The sequence below is a fragment of the Lactuca sativa genome, chromosome 1, assembly GCF_002870075.4.
Source record: "Lactuca sativa cultivar Salinas chromosome 1, Lsat_Salinas_v11, whole genome shotgun sequence".
NCBI lineage: Eukaryota > Viridiplantae > Streptophyta > Magnoliopsida > Asterales > Asteraceae > Lactuca > Lactuca sativa.
Genome location: NC_056623.2, coordinates 81,867,516 through 81,885,273, shown reverse-complemented (window position 1 = coordinate 81,885,273; position 17,758 = coordinate 81,867,516).

Here is a 17,758-nt window from a genome sequence, read left to right as displayed (position 1 = left end):
TCGCATTCGTAATCACTGAGTAGCTCAACCCACCGTCGTTGTCTCATGTTGAGCTCCTTCTGATCGAAAATGTGTTGTAAACTCTTGTGGTCGGTAAAGATAGTGCTATTCGTTCCATACAAGTAATGTCTCCAGATCTTCAGAAAAAACACTACTGCTCCTAATTCAAGATCGTGGGTCGTGTAGTTAACTTCGTGTGTCTTCAACTGTCTCGAGGCATAGGCGATGACCTTACCTCGCTGCATCAGAACACATCCGAGTCCTTGATTGGATGCATCGCAATAGACAACGAAGTCTTCTATTCCTTCTGGAAGGGATAGTATTGGTGCGGTGCACAAGGCTCGTTTGAGTGTTTGGAACGCTCTTTCTTGCTTCTCTTCCCAGTCAAAGGCCACGCCTTTCTGGGTCAGGGTCGTAAGAGGCTTTGCTATTCGTGAGAAGTTCTGAATGAATCTGCGGTAGTAGCCAGCGAGACCTAGAAATTGATGAATTTCGGTAGGTGTCTTTGGTGCTGACCAGTTCTCAATGGCTTTTATTTTGGATGGGTCCACGTGGATTCCCTCTTCGCTTACCACGTGTCCTAAGAATTCGACTCTTCGGATCCAAAATTCACATTTCGAGAACTTCGCATAAAGTTTCTCCTTTCGTAATGTCTCTAGAACTTGTCGCAGATGATCACCATGCTCCTTCTTACTTCGGGAGTAGATCAGGATGTCGTCAATGAACACGATGACGAACTGATCTAAGTAAGGCCGGCATACTCTATTCATCAGATCCATGAAGACTGCGGGCGCATTGGTCAATCCGAATGGCATCACCACGAACTCGTAGTGTCCGTAACGAGTTCGGAAGGCTGTCTTCGGCACATCCTCCTCAAGCACTCGTAACTGGTGATATCCGGATCTCAGATCAATTTTGGAAAAATAGCTCGTCCCTTGCAGTTGGTCGAATAGATCGTCTATGCGTGGCAGAGGGTAACGATTTTTGATCGTCAATTTGTTGAGTTCTCTGTAGTCAATACACATACGGAATGATCCGTCTTTCTTCTTAACGAACAAGACCGGTGCTCCCCAAGGTGAGAAACTTGGTCTTATAAAGCCCTTGCTGAGCAGTTCGTTAAGTTGACCAGAGAGTTCTTGCATCTCGGCTGGTGCTAAACGGTAGGGCGACTTGGCTACTGGGGTAGCTTTTGGGACTAAGTCGATTCTGAACTCGACTTGTCGTTGCGGAGGTAACCCGGGTAGTTTTTCTAGGAAAATGTCGGGGAAGTCGCTCACTACTGGGAGGTTCTTTAGTTCTTTTGTTTCTAGGTTCGTGTCGACGACGTGAGCAAGAAATGCGTGGTATTCTTTGCGCAGATATTTCTGTGCTTGAATACTAGATATAATGCGAAGACTCGCACCAGGTTTGTCGTCGTAGACTATAAGCGTTTCGTTAGACGGGAGGTTTAGACGGACTGCTTTCTCGTAGCACATGATGTCGGCGCGATGAAGACTTAACCAATCCATGCCGATAATAACGTCGAAACTTTTTATAGAGACCGGCATAAGGTCGATTGGGAATGAATGGTTATCTAAGGTTAGAAGACAACCTATGTATATGCTATTAGTACTTTCAGTTTTCCCATTGGCCATTTCTACTGTGAATTGTTCATTAAGTGCGTGTGGTTGTTGCCTAAGCATGCGAGCAAATTTGTGGTTTACGAAGCTTCGCTCCGCTCCACTATCGAACAGAATGCATGCATAGGAGTTATCAAGGAGGAACGTACCAGTCACCACTGTCGGGTCAGCAACTGCTTCCCCGTGGCCTATTGCTAGTACCCTCCCTGCTCCTCCATTATTCCTCGCCTTAGGGCAGTCCCTTTTAAAATGGCCTGTTTCGCCACATCCATAGCAAGTTGGGCTCACGCCAGAGCCAGGAACTTTGGAGATCGGTTGCGCCGGGAACCTACAGAATCGGACGGTGTGTCCTTTCCTGTGGCAGTTAGTACACTGCATTTCACGGCAGGCGCCGTTGTGGTGGAAGTTGCATTTATTGCACTTCGGAAAACTTCCAGAATACTGCTTCCCCGGAGCAGTAACAGCAGTAGGGGCTACCGCAGCATGTACTGCTACGATTTGTTGTTTCTTTGAAGCTCGTTGTTTCTTCTTCTCATCCCAGAACTTCCGCTTGTTGCCAGCGGGTTTGGAGTGTTCTGAGATGGCTTGGGTGGTTGTGGATGCAGGGGTCTTGACTCCATGGTCAATAAGTCTTTGTGCCAATCGCTTGGCACTGTCGAAGGTAGCAGGGTTGGATGCTAAGACATTCCCCTGGTACGGAGGCACTAGCCCCCATACATACCGTTCAATCTTTTTCCCTTCAGTGGGAACCATATTGGGGCATAGGGCCACCAGTTCGCTAAAGCGGGCAGTGTAAGCGATCACGTTGGTGCCCTTCATGGTCAGATTCCAGAGTTCATGTTCTAACTTCTGGACTTCGCCCCTAGGGCAGTATTCCTCCGTCATGAGGTCCTTCATCGTTTCCCAGCCCATGGCGTTAGCCACAACGAGAGTCAGGGCTTTGACGTGGCCGTTCCACCACGTTAGGGCTTTATCCTCGAAGGTGCACGCGACATATTTCACTTTAAATGCAGCCGGGCACGAACAGATTTCGAAGACTGATTCAGTCTTCTCGAACCATTGCGAGAGAGCAATGAGTCCGCCGGTGCCATAGAAAGGCTTCGGCTTGCAGTTTGTGAAATCCTTGTAAGAGCACTCCCTGGAGCGCACCGGGATTTCAACTGGGATAGATTCAACAGGGGTTCCACCTCTGCTAGCATCCGATGAGTGATACTGAGCCATGGCAGTTGCCACTGCTGCAGCTACGGCAGCATTCAGGGCTGCAGTATCGATGACTGCAGGTGGTGGAGGCGGTGGAGGTACAGGATTATTCCTATTCCTGGGAGATTTGCGAGGAGGCATCCTTCAGCTATAAGTTTATAAAGACAAGAAGGATGTTAAGAATCAATTTGTAAGCAACGTGAGAGTGACCCATGGACTAACTAACCATAGCCCAACAGTTTGAATGAGTGTTTGAAATCACAATAAGGAATATTAGTAGGGATACACAAGTGTACAAATTTTTCCCACATAATAGATTTCAATAGTACAGGTATTACTGATGTAATAAGTTCACTGAAAATCGACCTATCAGCAGGTCTTACATCATACCATAAGGACAATACTGACAGTCACTGATTCCTAATTAGAGTATCGAAAGTTAGGAATATTTTACAGACAAGTGCTACTTAGAGCACATAAGTTCAAGGCTATCCCTAGATCAAAAGACAGAGATGTACTAGACATCATCTAATGGCGATGGGAATTCCTCGGGCGAGCCCTGGGGTCGGACACTTGGCGAAACACCTCTTGAATATGTCGGTCCTGAGTTCTCTGACGAGTTCGAAGTTCCACGACCTCAGCTCGGGAGGCAGCCAGCTGTTGTTGTAGAGTTTCGTTGGTTCTCCGAGTCCGTTCCATGTCTTCTTCAAGACGGCGGATGCGGACAGTATTGACGCCTGAATTGGCATCAACCTCCATGACCCGGTCGATGGCTGCTCGACCTTGCTCGACATTACGAGCTATTCTGTGGATGATCACCGGCAGAGCTCTGTCAGCAGAGCCACCATCGCTGATGTTGTAGAAGGTTCGGTCCCCAAAGTATGGCAAGGGCTGACCCTGCTCATCACTCCAGCGATTTAAGTCGTTTGCCCACATGGGAGTAGGGCCTGGAAACGCTGGCCGAGGGTTGTTGTTCGGGGCTTGACCTACTAGCGGTAGGTTGTTGACTTCAGGCTCGGAGTCGGATCCATCCGAAAAGCCTTCTGCGAGGTGATCATCCAAAGGGATTGGATGCTCATCTTCAGGCTCTTCATCGATCCATCCGGCATTGCCTTCAATGGGGAAGTACGGGTCGCCATGATGAAATCCAGCCATTTAGATCTACGCGAGAAGAGAGGTATAAGAATATAGTATACGTGTAACTAATAGCACAAAATACTCCTATAGTACTTTAAGTTTAAGTTCTACTGATCTTCTTGTGGTATTGTTGGTAAGTTTTTAGACTTGTTAACATATCACAACCATTCTAGGGCATATTCTAATCACTCCTAGGACCAGCATAGTTGATCAGGCTATGCCATTCCCAGGACTGACCATACATCCCCGAGCTCACTTGTGATATTCAACAATCGTAATACTTTTGTTCTTGTCATTGTGACACTGATTTTTGTATGAATGCTGACGAGTATACTTAATTAAATATTTTATTATTTAAAGTATAAACTCTTGGTCAGAGTGTTTTAGTCCCTTTTGGGTTTATAGATTAGTATATCTTTTATGGGTTGATATACTTGATTCACTATAAACAATGCTCTGATACCAATCTGTCACACCCCAAAACCAAGAACGGCGGAAACGTTCTGGGGCGGAGGACGTCATGTATAGTATCACAACACAGTAATTGTAAATAAGCAAACAACATCATCCATTGCATTAAATATAAAATTTTAATACAAGTGTGTTCTGTACATTTATAGACACCAAAAATAATGTATAACAAAATAATATGAGATGAGTCTTGAATGCACTCCATCTTCTCAAAAGTTGGCCTCGGTACCTGTCTACTGATGACCTGAGAATACAAGTTATTTTGAAAGAGTTTATCAGCATTAAGCTGGTGAGTTCATAAGTATTTTAGTGTCAATGTTTCTTGTAAAAACGTTTGAACCTGACTCAATGTATAAGTTTGTAAAAATGTACGCAAATGTTTGAAAGTGTTTGTAAAAGTTTGAATCTCTCAGAAAATCCTATATTTTCTATAAAAGTAACCTTCTACCAAGGCTAAACTGTTTTGTAAACTTGTCTGTTGTAAAAGTGTGTAATTACCCAAGTATAACTATCATTTGTTAAAAATATAGTTTGTACACTAATGCTCAAGTGAGATTATCACTAAAATATGTAAAGGGTAAATCATTGTAGTACTGTAGCTTTGTATAATAAGACTACTGTTGTACTAAATACTATTACTACCTTAAACCGGATTTATATTAAGGCATAATGTGATAAATTGCACCATGCTATCGACTGGTAACAACGACATAATGAATGGTCGTAATAAAAGAAATGACGTTTGGCACCCGCAGACCTGCAGGTCCGGCTGTAGCTAGCAGCAAGGTGTAGGATAGTCAATCCAGTATAGATCTATACGCAAACTCACGCTCTCCCTCCAGGAGAATTCTGGCTACAACTCGGGCCATGACACTTAAGGCATGCCCGATACAGTGGATCACAATTGTTAAGTATTCATGTATATGTAATGTTTCTCGTTCTAGTGTTTCTGTATATGTTCATGTTTCTCGTATATCTGTATATGTATTGTTTCTAGTATATCTGTATATGTATTGTTTCTAGTATATCTGTATATATATTGTTTCTAGTATATCTGTATATGTATTGATTCTAGTATATATGTATATGTATTGTTTCTAGTATATCTGTATATGTATTGATTCTAGTATATCTGTATATGTATTGTTTCTAGTATATCTGTACATGTATTGTTTCTAGTATATCTGTATATGTATTGTCCTGCATTACCCCGATGGTAACCAGCTAATGATGTACTGATGATTATGAATATGGAAGTATTTTTATGTCTATACATGTATATATGATATATAAGTAATATGGAAATGACCTTCGGATGGTCACCCGAAATCCCACCAGACCACATCCAAATCGAGGAAAAGGAAATAGGGCGGATGGCATTCCTAAGCCTTTTGAACACTATTTATATATCTATACATATATGGGCATGCAATTGTATATATAAAGCATAAATAAGTTTTCATAAAACATTTTGAAGCATAAATATAATTTCAAGAGAAGATTGACTTGATGTCGATCTATAAATCACTTTGAAAGCATAAGTTGATAAAACAGTTTAAGTATAAGAAGCATTTGATTGAATCACAGTCTATAAGTAAGTTTGGATAGTAAAACAGTTTGTAAAACATTTCAATAGTAAAGCAGTTGAAAAACAGTTTGAACAGTGTGAAAATCGTTGTTTTCCTAGTTATTAATCACATGTGATTAAACACAATCACATGTGATTGAAGTAATAACTTATAAGTATTTGACTTGTATTCCCCCCCCCCCCCCATAAAGTGTTATAAAACATTTAAAATCATTTCAAAGGTTGATTCAAGGGGTATGAACTCACTTGTGGTGAGTCGTTTGGATTGCAGTGTCGGACACCGTGCTAGTTGGCAAACGGAGACTGGTTTACACGCACGAGCCTAGTTATCATATAATAAGCATATATATAACTAATTAGACATATAATAACTTAAATAAATAAGTTAAGACACTTAGAAAACATTTAAACACTTTTATGAGTGTTTAAGGTTCGAATGGTTGCATCTAAGTTGCTACGGGACAAGGCAAAAGGGTTTGAAACATCAAAGGGCCTTGTATAGGAGTTCACCATCCAACAAACCCCACACCTTGGAGTTTACGGCCGTAAACTCATAGGTTTATGGCCGTGAACTCCTCAAATGGTGTTTTTGGGTGTTTTGTGGTGTTATCTTGATCCTAGAACACTCCTAGCTTTATTGGAATAACACATGAAGTAGTTTAAGGCTTTAGAACACTCCATATGGGAGTTTCCGGCCTAAGGTCCTTCATCCTAGAGTTTACGGCCGTAAACTCTTGGATTTTAATTGATTTGAAGCACTTAAACAACAAGGATTGCTTTCATGAATTTATCTAAGGCTAATGGGGACAAGAGACACACTTTGGTGCCTTCATTTGGAGTTTACGGCCCAAGCCATGTTCCTTGGCCGTAACCTCCTTTCAAGGAGTGGTTTAGATGTGTTCTACTCTCCATTCTAGTCCCAAGGGTGCAAGGTAAATTGGCTAAAGGCTTAAGGGTTGCTTGGAATGATTTTTGTCCCACAAAAAGGGGTTTACGGCCCAAGAGGAGTTCTTGGCCGTAAACTCCTACTAACTTGTGATTTTGATGATCTTTTGGTGTTCTAAACAAGCACAAGTACTAGTAGTTAAAGTCCTTAAGCATTTGGGGAAAGTTTTAGGGCACTTAAGCCCTTGAAAAGGGGTTTACGGCCCAAGGGAGTTCCTTGGCCATAAACTCCTAGAAACTTATGATTTTGATGTCTTTTGATGCCTAAAATAAGCACAAGCAATTTAGGGTAAAGGTCCTTAAGCATTAGGGGGAGTTTAGGGCACTAATTGCCCTAGAAAAGGGGTTTACGGCCCAAGGGAGTTCCTTGGCCGTAAACTCCTAGAACTTGTGTTTCTTGGATGCTTTTTGGCCTATAAAGATCATTGTCTAACAAGGAATCGGGACTAGGAAGCCATAATGTTCCATTTTTGGAGTTTACTCCCCAAGAACGATCTTGGGCTTTAAACTCCCGGATCTTGTAATCTAAACATGTTATTGTTGTTAATAAGCATTAAACAAGTATTGAAACACATATAGAAAAGTAGACTCACAATCTGGGATGAAAACCCGAAGATCCGTCAGAGAGAATATGGCTTTTCTCTATTTGGAATTGTGAATAATGAATTAATTTAATTCATAAAACTATTTATAGTCCTGGAATATTTTGGCAGAAAATATTTTTATTCCTGACGTTGGACTGTAACAGTATGAAACTTGGAATGCCCAATTTTCACAAAACCAGGAGCATCCACTCTCCTGATATCCTCTAAAACATAAACCCTAATGTACACAAACTTGTTCGGAAAAGCTTGAAAATCACTGAAACTGAACTAGCTTCTATTGAATAGATGATGTTCGTACAAATGGAAATTTCGGGTTGTCACACATTGCTAGCAATCAGTGGTTGGCATATGTCTCCAACGCTTTTCGTACTAGCTAGTGTCCCGAGGGGGACAAGGTCCGACTCGCCTCCTGTCTTCTAAAAGACAGAGCACATGATTGGTGGGAGGAGGTCAGACAGGCTATTGGATATGATGTTGGTATTGATGCGATGTCTTGGAGTGACTTCTCGGCTAGGTTCAGGGCCGAGTTTGCACCAGTGATTGAGGTGTAGTAGTTGGAACAGGAGTTCCAGGACCTCCAGCAGACTACAGAGACGGTCACAGAGATCACCGCTAAGTTCTGGGAGAGGGCCCATCTTGTTCCGCAGTATGTGGCAGACAAGGAGATGAAGAAGGATCGATACCACAAGATACTGAGGAGCGACATCAGATAGTTTGTGAGCCAGTCCAGATGCAAGACGCTGGAGGATATGATCGTTCAAGCCAGGGAAAGGGAGATCGACTTATAGGAAGAGAGGACGAAGAAGCGATATGGGGTCCAAACATCTACGGGGTCGGGCAAGAGGCCTAAGGTATCGGATTCTATATTGAGGGGTCATCATGATCGTAGCCGCTGTGGAAAGTGCGGCAGGACACACGAGGGTGCGTGTAGGAGTGGCAGTGGTGGTGATTCTGGTCACTTCAAGTGTGGTCGGATTGGTCATTATAACAAGGATTATACTGCTACCACCACCCAAAGATCATACCTGCTCTGCTTTCCTTGCAGTCAGCGGGGCCACAAGAAGGCCCAATGTTTGAGTTTGGTTGCAGTAGGAAAGGTGTTGGCACCCACCCCTGCGATATTGAGGATCACCGACGGCCGTTAGGGCCGCGCAGAGACACATGCGGCGAGGAGCAGGGCTTTCCAGTTGACTACAGAGGAGGCACGAGCAACTTACGATGTTACAGGTGCGTATACTTTACTTTCCTATCAGTTTTTATTTATGATTTTATTGCTATTGCCTCGCATCCGTATGAGTAATTGTATCTTGGGGTTGTACCTCCTGCTTATGTTCGGGTTATATGTCATCTGCATACCATGAGTCTTAGAGTAGTAGTATGAGGTTGTCTCCTTATATAGTTGTTCCTCAGGATGCGGTAGCTATAGCAAGTTTGATTGGAACTTGGGAGGTGTTCCGTTATCCTTCAAGAGTTGTATTGCTTTAGTGTCAGTTAGTTTTGGAACACTAACAGTGGAAGCGGTGTTTTTCAGCAGATTGATCATTGGATGGTAAGAAGGATTGGGAATCCTTCCGATCTTGTGTGCTGTAAGATGTTAGTTGAATCAAAGTGGGGGAGAATCATTCAGGTATCTAGGAACAGAAGTATATGTGAAACCAGGATGAGTTCGCATTTCCGATGGGGAGGAAGACGACCCAAGTGGCTATTTGGGTCGAGGAGTGGGTGGGTTGGGAGTTTGGGAAACTTCCCAACGTTGGGTTCGCGTCTTCTTAGTGTGATAGATGGTGTTTGGGAATCATGCTGGGAATTCCCGACAGGACGCGAGTTCAGTCAGGATGTCAGATTGTGCGAGTACTCGATTTTGGATATGTTCGGATTGGTAATCAGCGGTAAGACCATGGTCAGCGGTTGAGTAGCGTAGAAAGTGTTGTAATACTGTGGGATAATTGTAGCATTTACCAACAGCCATATAGCACGGAAAGGATAGTACGACTGCGGGGCAGCCGTAGCACTCTTCATACGGTGAGATAGTGTGGTAAAGTGTTTTTAGATTGCGGAGCGAGCCGTAACATTCACAAATTCATTCAGATAAGCTAGACCAGGGTGGGTCAGTTTGTAGGATTATGGAAAGGCCACTGCAGTATTGGAATCAAGAAGGGATAGGTAGTGGGAAATTAAGGTGGAGTTGGGCCTGTGTAGCCCTAGATAGGTGGGACCTGCAGGCAAGGCCGCTCCGTGATACAGTTTTGGTGGGACCCGTGGCATGGCCCGTGTGCTTATAGCAGTGCAGGTAGGACCTGGCAGTGACCGTTGGGTCAAGGTATGGGATCAGGGATCCTAGGATTTATAGAGTCATGAATGGCAAGGTGAATAGGGCAGTTTCGATAGCCGAAGTTTTCTTCAAAAGTCCCGGAGAGAGACTAAGAGAGTGTTCATTGGCTCAACAACCGGGTGGGAATCCGGTATTCCAGATAGTTGACATATAAGTTTGGACCTTGGAGGTCCCGGTTCCTTTGGAAGATAGATAAGAGGCATCGGTATGTTCGGGAAGAAGTAGTGATTATGAGGGTTCTTGTCCGTAGGGTAGCTTGCGGATCGAAGGAGCAAAGACACTTACAGTTGGATTAAATAATCTCAGAGTAATTTGATTTGACCCTGTTGCGCAGCTCTCGTCTGAGTCTAACCATTGCAAGATGAATCTTCTACTCGAAGGATTATTTGAGCCTTTTGTCAAGTAAGATTGTCCTGTAGATGTTTATGCGTGGGCAGTCTTTCAGGGGGACGAACCATCAATCCAACATGGGTTCGGACTCTGGAAAGGCAGAAATGAGTTGTTGAAGCTGGAAGTTCGATTGGTTTTTGGTTGTCTTGAGAAGATGGTCTCACGTATAGAATCATCGGTGACATTTCTCATATCATTATAGGAATACGGGGTGTTAGTAAGGAAAAATTTCGAGGACAAAAACGAGTTTAAGTGGGGGTGAGCAGTAACACCTGGTTTTGAAAGTGCTTCGTTGCCAGGGGTTGCGGCCTAATCATCAATGATCATAAGGTTAGGTCCTTTGGAAAGGAAGGATTTGGCCCATTTTGGATGTGGATATTAGGGTATACGTGATCTAAGTGATTGATTGTGTCTTCGAATGCCAAAGGCATACACGTAATTTGACATCTCGGTCTTCTAGGGAGGTTGGGTTCTTGTTAGGGAAGTTTTTAGGTGACTACGAGTTGTTAGATGGGTAGGCCTTCTTGTCACTATTTTGTGGATATAAAGTTCGTGGGAAATGAACTTGGAACGAAGAAGTTATAGTACTTTGAAGGTTTTGGCAGATTTAGCCCCTAATGGAAATGTTTGGCAAATAAGTCCCTTGCATGCAAGGGATGCATGCACGTGTCCGGTTGGGAACGCCAAGTGTAAGCTGGGTTACGCCCAACGTATAAAGTGAAGATGGTCGCGGGTGGTTTGTGAGTACGTTAGGCGTACTAAGAGGTACGTGGGCGTACTCCCTTCAGACTAAACCCTAGATTTTAGGGTATGACGCTACATAAGGAACATTATGCCTTAAGACCAGCCTCCATTTTCACCCTAAAAGAGCTACTACAAAACTCTAATCCATACTTGAGTGATTTTGGACCTTGGAAGGCCATTAGTAGAGCATTTTGGTGCTTTTGAAGAAGGCGTTCACTCTTGAAGACTTGTTGGAGAAGATAGAGCTTTTAGATCAAGAACTACACCAACTTTTGGCTCTCATTTGAGGTATAAAGTTTTAAGCTTGATGGTTATTCTTTTAGATCTCTTTTAGGATGAGTTTATGGACTCTTTTGGTCCCATGGATGAAGTCCATTGTGTCCATGTCGTTTTTGGAACCTAGAGTTGCCACTCTCTGTGTTATTTGAGTTCTAGAACCAGAAAGTTGCCATCTTAAAGGTCTTAATGGGTTCATGTAAGAGTTATTGCCATTTTCATGGAAGTAGATTGCTATACTTTGATTTTGGGGAGATTCATTAAGCTTCGTGCTTACAGTTTTCAGTTTTGGTTTCAGGTACTTCCGGTAGCAAGGGGAAGAGCTCTGGATGATTACAGTGCACACACCATTTGTTTAAGCCTGGGATGCTTATACTATGATATATTTGACAAATGTTTATGATATTTTGACATACAAGACTTATGATTTTTATATGATGTTTGATGACTATGGTTTTCTTAATGATTTAAAATGAAATTTTTGGACTGTATTTTTGGGATGTTTCAACAGGGAAGGGCTGACTTGACTGCACCGCATCCCTTGATGGCTTCTTCCGGATTGATTGTATGACTCGATGTTTTAAAATGAAAATTTTTATCGGTATTTTGGGATGTTACAGCCCACTAATAAATAATTATTTGTCTCAACATCATATTCGATGAAGCATTCTTTCTTTTTGCCACTAAATTTCAATGACTACCCAGCACCTACAAAATTCTTCCCAAAAACAATTACCCTTGCTACATAAATCATCAAATACCTGCAACTAATCTATAGTCCACTTCTAGCCCATATCATACCTACAAATCACTGTCTTCTCAACAACATCAATTTGCACCCTGATTAGGCCTAACTATAACCATCACGGATTGCTAACCCATCACGAAAACCTTATTCCAAACACGTTTCACCAGCCTCAACCTACACCAACTTCGTACTTTTCCGTATTTTTCCATCATTCAAAAAAAAATCTACACCCCACTCCTACAACCTTCTCTTGAGATTTCTTCATCCGTTTCTATCAAAATTTCATGCCAAAAATAAAACCTACCCCAACCTACATCCCCATACTGACCAAACATACCATAACCACTTCCCACGACCCAACAAATACACAAGCAAACTATTCAAACTTGTAGCATGTCGGGTACCTCCAAACCAAAAATTTCCTTCAATATCCACACTTCCTCCACCATCTCTCCCATACCACATAATGTAAAACAATCATATATGCATATAATCTGTTCAATGTGGATCTTTCAACATAATATGAATTAATAAGGCTCCTTTTCAAGCTATAAGGCACTGCTTGTAGGCAATGAGCAATCCTAGTAAATAGGGATATATTTTATGGAAATGGTTAGTTTGGTGGTTAAACCAACCACAATATGAACTGTCTAGTCCTTAACACTTTCCAAGTCTTGGCTAATCCACAACTAGATGTTAAAATGTTTTTTTTCATGAAAAGTTAAATGCAACCGTGTATATGCACAAACCTTTAGGATTTCGGGACAACACACAACCAAATCATGTTTATTTACTTCAATAGTAAGTTTATTTGATAAAACCTGAATTTATGAGCATGGTGTAAAGGTTTTGCAGATTGTCACAAAAAATGGTTTCATTCACAATCAAAGTGATCACTCACTTATCATTTATCATAACTGAGTTGTCTTTTACGTATATATGGACGACATTATACCCACCATATCTACCTAATTGTTACTATCTTCATTCATGACACTTTTTGCAAGCGAATTCGCTATTAAAGATCTTGGACCGCTTGGTTACTTCTTGGGTGTCATGGTAAACCAACTCTCCACAAGCTTGTTCTTACATCAAACTTAGTATGCCAACGATATAATTGAACATGCAAGTACAATTTCTTGCAAACTGTCTCACACATCCATTGACACAAACTTAATGTTAAGTAGTGCATTCGACGACTTATATCTCGGTATGACAATTATAGAAGTCTTTATGGTGCCCATTCAATATCTCTTGTTTACAAGACTCCATATTTCGTATGTGGTTCACCGAGTTTGCTTACATGCATAACCCTTACACTTCGCACATTAAGGCGCTTAAACAAATTATTCGGTATGTACATGGCACACTCCCGTATAAGCTTCATTTATCAAAATTGTTTGCATCTAGGTTAGTTGGATATATACAGACGCAGATCGAGAAGGATGCCTAGATACACGAAGATCTACATTTGGATATTGTGTCTATGTTGGTAGCAATCTCGTTTCGTACTACTCAAAACGACAACTTGCATTACCAAGGTCACGTAAGGAAGCTAAATATTATGGGGTCGCCAACGATACCCCATTACCAAGCAGTTATGGTTTTTTGAGACAATATTGGTGTCGTTTACTTATCGAACAATCCAATTCAACACAAGCACACCAACATATTGATATGGTATGGATATTCATTTTGTTTGGAAAAAATTGCCAAGGGTGAAGTTCATGTCCTCCGTATGCCCGATTCAATATCAAATTGGCGGTGTGTTCACCCAGGTTCTACACTTTTACTGCATATTTTATTTGACGAATTCCATAGCAATTTCAGCATATATCCGCATTGCGGGAGATACTAGACTATTAATTATATTAATATTTAGATTTAGATTACCATTAACTAGTCTATTTGACTTTGAGTTTTATCTATACTTTCCTTTTAAACGATTTTGTTTGTGTGTTTAAACTCTTTGGGGGATTAATGGGAGAAAGGAACATTTAAAACTATTTCAACCGTCCAAGCTAACAAACCTTGCGTAAACCAATTGAAACCGAAAGCAATTTGCAAAGTGATATAGACCACCCGATATCTTTCTTAAGTGTAAGTTATTTAGTTGGATTAAAAAATGATTGTTTTTTGGAGTGGTTTAAAACTTTAAGTGTCAAGGGTCACCTGCTGTGTCTAATCAACATCAAAGATTTGTATTCAAGATTAATTAAGGTTATTTATTATATATGAACACTAACAACACTCCAAAATTTATCAAATCAAACCGAAGTAAATTGATTTTCTTTTGTTTTGTTTGCACATAGAACTCTTTACGAAATTTTCAAGAGATTAGATAGATATGATATTTTAGAACAATTTGAAAGTATATAGATGGATTGATAACATATTTTATTATAACTAAGATCAAATAAACAAAAAAAATGAGAAAAAAATGAAATATAGTAGGAAATCTGTGGTAAATTCCCAGAAGTTTTGCTCTATTCATGCAAAATCCATCCTAGATTGATTGATTTATTATTATTATTATTATTATTTTGCAATTTAGTCCAAAAAATCGGTAAACACTTACAAAAATACAATTGTTCCCGGTTAATGCCGGTTTCTGAGGATTTTATGAAAATCTAAAGGACTTTTCTGAAAATAAACAATCAGATATGACTTTTTTGTTAATAAAGTTAAAGTTTAAGGATTTAAAAAAAAACTTTTTATATATATTAAATTAATTTGAAGAAAACTTATATTTATTAATTAAAAAACTCAAAATAAAGATATCATCTAAATTATTTTCATTAAAAAAACTCATTTTTATTTACCAAAAACCACAATAATAATAATTTATCATTTTTGGTTTTTGTTTCTATGTTATTGAACAATGCTACATACGACAAATCAGCGAAATCTTCTGTATATATGATAACTAAAATTATTAAGACATTATCTATATCATATATAAATTGTATTTAATTTATGTGTTATAGAACAACATTAGTTTAATTTGGTCACTTCTTAAAAAATAAAATTCACCAAATTGTCGTTCTTTACACCTAAGTTGTTTCATTTTACACTTAAGACTTGAATAATCAATAATGAAGGTAACATGTAGTCTATAAAAACGTTCGTGTAAAGAATGACAATTTAGTGAGTTTTTATTATTTTAGATGTGACAAAATTAAGTTAAAATTATTCTATAACACATAAATTAAATACAATCTATATATGATATAAATGGTATCTTAATTATTATAGTTATCATATATAATTTAAGAAGATTTCAATAATTTGTTACATATAACATTGTTCTATAAAAAAAATCCAAAAGTGATATATTTTGGATAAATAAAATGAGTTTTTGTTGTGAGAATGATGTAGAGGGTATATTTATTTTGAGTTTTTTAATACATCGATATAAGTTTTCTTCAAATTAATTTAGTATATATATAAAAAAGAAAAAAAATTCAAAAAAATCAATTAACTTTAACTCTATTAACAAAAAAGCCATATTTGATTGTTTATTTTCAAAAAAGTCCTTAAATTTTTTAAAAATTCTCTGAAAACCAACATTAGCCGGAAACAAATGTTTTTTTGCAAGTGTTTATCGGTTTTTAGACTAAATTACAAAATAAAATCTATAATAACTTTTACATTAGTAGAGCCAAATTTCAAAGATTTTTCTAGATTTCCAAATATAATCTATCTAAAATAACCTCTCTTTTTTCAATTCATTAAAATAACCATAATTTTGCAATGACTATTACTTACGAAATTCACTATTGGTTCAGTCCCATAATTTAAGATATTTTTTAATGATTTTTCTCATATTTTCACCAATTTTTTTCTTCCAAAAAATCTATTCACAATTTCACAATATCTCAAAATACCAGTTAATTTTTACACTATAAAACTCTTTTTTCTGTGAAAAAAAAAATATTTTAAAATCCTCATAACAAAAAAAAATCTTCAAAAATCGATCAATCTCGCACCATATATATAACAATCTCATAGTATATAGAAAAATAATCATACAATCAAAATAATTGTGTTTTAATATGTTTTGGTGGAGGTAATACAACAGGTAATTTACAGAAATAGTGGATTTCACATGTAAAGTGTATGATTACTCATTTATCACAAAGTAACTATTTTACAACAAAATAAATGATATTGGTTACATTTACTTTCTCTTAAAAATAATAAATAAATAAAAAAACAGATGAAATCTAACTTAGGATACATCCAAAATACATGACCTCAGTAAATATTTGTACATGTGTCGCGTTTTACATAGACAGCGCCAAAAATGAGGGACCATGGTTACGTGAGCTGTCATGGACAAAACGCGCTACACTACACAACATCCCACAGGCTCCACTTCACGTGGCTCTTCCAAATGCATCCTATCGGCTCCACCACAAGTTTTGATGAGTGACTATACACGTGTCATAATCGTGTCACCGTCAGCATTAGTGACTAGGGAGCTTACAGTGATCCACGCACCAGCTGAACATCCCAAGATTTATCATTTATCGTGCATTTATCCCCCACGTCACGACAAAACTCTGAAATTCACCCCCTTCTCTCTTGGTTAAAATCAAGAAAAATACAAGGATGTACGGTTCTTTTGTCTTATCTCGTTTCTTATTATATAAACATGAAATGTAAAAAAAAAAATAACTTGATATTTTATTCTCCATTTTAAATTTCCCACAATTTTTTATTTGTTTTTTTCTAAGAATTTACACAGCTGAAAAATAATGGTAAATTACAAGAAGAAAAACAATATTTTTTTACACAGTTGTCATATATTTTTTCCATCATGCAGTTTTTATATTTTAAGTTTTTAACAAAAATAGCTGTTAATCGAAAAATGTTAGTTGGTGGCTTAAAGCTATAGTTTTAGATTTTGTTTATAAATATTTGTTAAAAGTAATTGTTAATTTTTAGATATATAAAATTAATTAAAAAATAACATCTCAAAAACTATACATCAAACACGTGGCATTGCTTTTTATGAGGTGATTTTGGATAAATTATATAAAGTTTATTATATTTTTGTGGACCAACTTATAAGATTGGTTGCCCACACCACGTTATTAGAAAAACGACAAAAGAAAAAACACATCATAACGTGTTATGGTGGTAATAGGGAGTAACGCGCAGTCTCATCACACATAATAACGGGGAAGGAGGACGGTGTTCACGTGTTATAACATGCAATAACATTTGCTCATACCAATCTCTCTAAAAAAAACTTGTTGTAGGAGGTAAAATAGTTGAATTGAGATAAGTCAAAGTTGCATGGTTTATTAAAAACATTTGTTACATCATAATGTGTTTTAAATATAGCAACTTTTATATATTTTCTCATAAAAAATTTGTACAAGCTCCATGAATAACTTTTTCATGATCTATTATTAGCAGTCGCCTTTAAAACAATCACAAATTTGAACGTCGAAACGAATATTCATTATGTATTTTTTTTGGAATTATTAAATATTATTTAAGAATAAGCAGTTGGTTTGTAGAAACATGTGTTAATAACTAATTAAGTTAAAATAGGTCAGGAACTAAAATAACAAAGAGATATAAGATGTAAGACACATACAACTGGCCCACCTCATAATCATTCACAGATATATTTGAATTAGGAAATAGATTTAATTTATTTTTTTTCAAATTTCTAATTATGTCGTTGTA